Here is a 5028-nt window from a genome sequence, read left to right as displayed (position 1 = left end):
TTGACTCCCTGTACCGTCAGTGACCAGATATATTGATGTTGACTCCCTGTACCTTCAGTGACCAGATATATTGATATTGACTCCCTGTACCTTCAGTGACCAGATATATTGATATTGACTCCCTGTACCTTCAGTGACCAGATATATTGATATTGACTCCCTGTACCTTCAGTGACCAGATATATTGATATTGACTCCCTGTACCTTCAGTGACCAGATATGTTGACTCCCTGTACCTTCAGTGACCAGATATATTGACTCCCTGTACCGTCAGTGACCAGATATATTGACTCCCTGTACCTTCAGTGACCAGATATATTGATATTGACTCCCTGTACCTTCAGTGACCAGATATATTGACTCCCTGTACCTTCAGTGACCAGATATATTGATATTGACTCCCTGTACCTTCAGTGACCAGATATATTGATTTTTGATTGGTTCTCTGTACCTTCAGTGACCAGATCAGCCAGTGAGTGAGGCTCTGCAGACACACGAAGCCACCTCAACATGGCCTGGTAGTTCTTCTGGAGCACCTGAACACAGGAGACAGAAGGAACACACACACACACACACACACACACACACACACACACACACACACACACACACACACACACACACACACACACACACACACACACACACACACAGGTCATTAATCCACTAGGAAACTAGGAGAAACAGGAGAGAAACCAAACTGAGTTAGATGTTGTGTGTTGGGTGTTTGTAAGGTGTGTCTCACGGTGGGGTCTGAGTCAGGGTTCTGTAGGTTTCTGCACTAGAACATGGAACACCTCAGCACCCGTTCCACAGCTCCTAAAATAACAACGCTTTTTTAAAAAAATTTGGTTCGCTTTTAAACATGATTTGTATTTCTGAACACGCTCCCAGAGTCTAGATTCTCACCCAGGGCAGGTGCTAAGGCTAGCCAGGAGTCTAGGCAACACCTCTGGACCTTGCTGCAGCCAATCAGGTTGGTGGATGCTTTGCTACAGCCAATAGCAGCCTTGCTCTCGAGTGAGAAGTGGCCGTTACAGATCCCCTCAGGAGTGACACCACAGCAAGGATGACGGAGGCAGATGAATCCTGAGAGAGAGACAGACAGAGACAGACAGAAAATAGAGAGACAGACAGAGAGACAGAGAGAGAGACAGAAAATAGAGACAGACAGAGAGACAGAGAGCAAGACAGACAGAGAGACAGAGAGAGATAGAGAGCAAGACAGACAGAGAGACAGACAGAGAGAGAGAAATAGAGACAGAGGGAGAGAGCGAGAAAGAGAGAGAGAAAGAGACAGAGAGAGAGAAATAGAGACAGAGAGAGAAGAGAGCGAGAGCGAGAAGCGAGAGAGAGAGAGAGAGAGACAGACAGATTTGACATATTGGAAAAATTAACAAAAAAACAAGCAAACTAGAATGCTGGCCCTACACAGAAGTACACAGCGGCAGGGCTACTGCCACTGTGACTGACTAAAGTAAGGAAGCTTTGACTATGTACAGACTCAGTGAGCATAGCCTTGCTGTTGAGAAAGGCCGCCGTAGGCAGAACATAGCTCTCAAGAGGACAGGCTATGTGCTCACTACCCACAAATAAGGTGGAAACTGGCTGCACTTCCTAACCTCCTGCCCAGTATGACCATATTAAGAGACATATTTCCTCGGATTACACAGATCCACAAAAATTCAAAAACAAATCAAATTTTGATAAACTCCATATCTACTGGGTGAAATACCACAGTGTGCATCACAGCAGCAAGATTTGTGACCTGTTGCCACGAGAAAAAGGGCAACCAGTGAAGAACAAACACCATTGTAAATACAACCCATATCTATGCTTATTTTTTTATCTTGTGTTCTTTACCATTTGTACATTGTTAAAAACACTGTATATATATAATATGACATTTGTAATGTTTTTATTGTTTTGAAACGTCTGTATGTTTAATGTTTACTGTTCATTTTTATTGTTTATTTCACTTTATATATTCACTTTATATCTTATCTACCTCACTTGCTTTGGCAAATGTTGCCTATATTTTCCATGCTAATAAAGCCCTTGATTGAATTGACAGAGATTGAAGGACCCATATGAAAAAAAGAGAGATTTGTCCAGCACGCCCCCAAATTCAAGTAGTGACAATAGTAAATCCCTCTACTGCTATGGGATAGCTACTATCCATCTCTAAGGGCCATGACAAACACACAGAGTAGTGGAAAAGGACAGTCTCTTACCATGTCTGTTATGATAGACTCTTACCATGTCTGTTATGATAGACTCTTACCATGTCTGTTATGATAGACTCTTACCATGTCTGTTACGATAGACTCTTACCATGTCTGTTACGATAGACTCTTACCATGTCTGTTACGATAGACTCTTACCATGTCTGTTATGATAGACTCTTACCATGTCTGTTATGTAGGGAGAGCGCTGGACACGGAGACGCAGAGCAGAGAGACACAGGAGGGTTTGTGGTTGAGATGATCCAGCAGGAGAGAGAGAGACTCGACCCTCCGTCTGTCTGTCCTGGTCAGTGTCAGTCTGTCTGTTATCGGTCTGTTGATCAGTGTGTCTGTGGTCAGTCTGTTCATCTGTGTCTGTCATTGGGATCAGTGTGTCTGTCCATCTGTAGGGCCCAGTCAGAACAGCTACGATCTTCTGTCTGAGGCCTGGAGGACTCTGTACCCAGTTAGTCAATCCAACCTTCTATCTGAGGACTGAAACAATACGATTTCAGTCTGAGGCCTTCTATCGGAGGACTGAAACAATGCCCAGTTAGTCAATCAGCTACGACCTTCTATCTGAGGACTGAAACAATACCCAGTTAGTCAATCAGCTACGACCTTCTATCTGAGGACTGAAACAATACCCAGTTAGTCAATCAGCTACGACCTTCTATCTGAGGACTGAAACAATACCCAGTTAGTCAGTCAGCTCGACCTTCTATCTGAGGACTGAAACAATACCCAGTTAGTCAGTCAGCTACGACCTTCTATCTGAGGACTGAAACAATACCCAGTTAGTCAGTCAGCTACGACCTTCTATCTGAGGACTGAAACAATACCCAGTTAGTCAATCAGCTACGACCTTCTATCTGAGGACTGAAACAATACCCAGTTAGTCAATCAGCTACGAACTTCTATCTGAGGACTGAAACAATACCCAGTTAGTCAGTCAGCTACGACCTTCTGAGGACTGAAACAATACCCAGTTAGTCAATCAGCTACGACCTTCTATCTGAGGACTGAAACAATACCCAGTTAGTCAATCAGCTACGACCTTCTATCTGAGGACTGAAACAATACCCAGTTAGTCAATCAGCTACGAACTTCTATCTGAGGACTGAAACAATACCCAGTTAGTCAGTCAGCTACTTCTATCTGAGGACTGAAACAATACCCAGTTAGTCAGTCAGCTACGACCTTCTATCTGAGGACTGAAACAATACCCAGTTAGTCAATCAGCTACGAACTTCTATCTGAGGACTGAAACAATACCCAGTTAGTCAGTCAGCTACGACCTTCTATCTGAGGACTGAAACAATACCCAGTTAGCTCAGTCAGCTGACCTTCTATCTGAGGACTGAAACAATACCCAGTTAGTCAGTCAGCTCGACCTTCTATCTGAGGCCTGGAGGACTGAAACAATACCCAGTTAGTCAGCTGGACCACGTGTGTCTGTGTGTCTGTGGTCGTAGCTGTGTGTCTGTGGTCGTAGCTGTGTGTCTGTGGTCGTAGCTGTGTGTCTGTGGTCATAGCTGTGTGTCTGTGTCTGTGTCTGTAGCTGTGTGTCTGTGTGTCTGTGGTCGTGTCTGTGTCTGTGGTCGTAGCTGTGTGTCTGTGGTCGTGTCTGTGTGTCTGTGGTCGTATCTGTGGTCGTAGCTGTGTGTCTGTGGTCGCAGCTGTGTGTCTGTGGTCGTAGCTGTGTGTCTGTGGTCTATCTGTGTGTCTGTGGTCGTGTCTGTGGTCTAGCTGTGTGTCTGTGGTCGTGTCTGTGTGTCTGTGGTGTATCTGTGTGTCTGTGGTCGTAGCTGTGTGTCTGTGGTCGTAGCTGTGTGTCTATGGTCGTAGCTGTGTGTCTGTGTCGTGTCTGTGGTCGTAGCTGTGTGTCTGTGTGTCTGTGGTCGTAGCTGTGTGTCTGTGGTCGTAGCTGTGTGGCTGTGGTCGTAGCTGTGTGTCTGTGTGTCTGTGGTCGTAGCTGTGTGTCTGTGGTCTGTGGTTAGCTGTGTGTCTGTGGTCGTGTCTGTTACCAGGTCTCCGGATGGAGGGTGGCGGCGGCACACAGAGCAGCGTCAGAGGGATTCTCTGGGAGTTCAACATGGACCTGCCATCAGAGAGACGAGTCTGGAGTCACACGGACCGCAGAATGCAGAGAGACCTGCAAAATCAGATAGACCTGCAGAATCAGAGAGACCTGCAGAATCAGAGAGACCTGCAGAATCAGAGAGACCTGCAGAATCAGAGAGACCTGCAGAATCAGATAGACCTGCAGAATCAGAGAGACCTGCAGAATCAGATAGACCTGCAGAATCAGAGAGACCTGCAGAATCAGATAGACCTGCAGAATCAGATAGACCTGCAGAATCAGATAGACCTGCAGAATCAGATAGACCTGCAGAATCAGAGAGACCTGCAGAATCACAATGACAATCTGACGTTACATGTTCATATTACAATGTGTGTGTGTGTGTGTGTGTGTGTGTGTGTGTGTGTGTGTGTGTGTGTGTGTGTGTGTGTGTGTGTGTGTGTGTGTGTGTGTGTGTGTGTGTGTGTGTGTGTAGTCAGGGTGTGTGTGTGTGTGTGTGTAGGTGTGTAGGTGTGTAGGTGTGTAGGTGTGTAGGTGTGTGTGTGTGTGTGTGTGTGTGTGTGTGTGTGTGTGTGTGTGTGTGTGTGTGTGTGTGTGTGTGTGTGTGTAGTCAGGGTGTGTGTGTGTGTAGGTGTGTGTGTAGGTGTGTGTGTGTAGGTGTGTGTGTGTGTGTGTGTGTGTGTGTGTGTGTGTGTGTGTGTGTGTGTGTGTGTGTGTAGG

General features: G+C 45.9%; 1 long non-coding RNA gene across 2 annotated transcripts in view; it reads right to left on the bottom strand.

Moving 5' to 3' along the window:
• Positions 1-2652: 2652 nt before the first annotated feature.
• The window catches only part of LOC124029531, a 9859-nt gene continuing 7483 nt past the window's right edge, over positions 2653-5028 (bottom strand). Inside the window, exon 4 of one of the 2 annotated variants that reach the window (XR_006837791.1) lies at positions 2653-2680. This is a non-coding gene — a long non-coding RNA (uncharacterized LOC124029531). Of the gene's footprint in view, positions 2681-3627; positions 3642-5028 lie in introns of those variants that run through there. The other variant, XR_006837790.1, reaches the window with a different exon arrangement.

Source organism: Oncorhynchus gorbuscha, unplaced genomic scaffold, assembly GCF_021184085.1.
Source record: "Oncorhynchus gorbuscha isolate QuinsamMale2020 ecotype Even-year unplaced genomic scaffold, OgorEven_v1.0 Un_scaffold_6723, whole genome shotgun sequence".
Lineage (NCBI taxonomy): Eukaryota > Metazoa > Chordata > Actinopteri > Salmoniformes > Salmonidae > Oncorhynchus > Oncorhynchus gorbuscha.
Note: the sequence above shows the minus strand (reverse complement) of the source record. Positions and strands in the feature narration are given on the sequence as shown.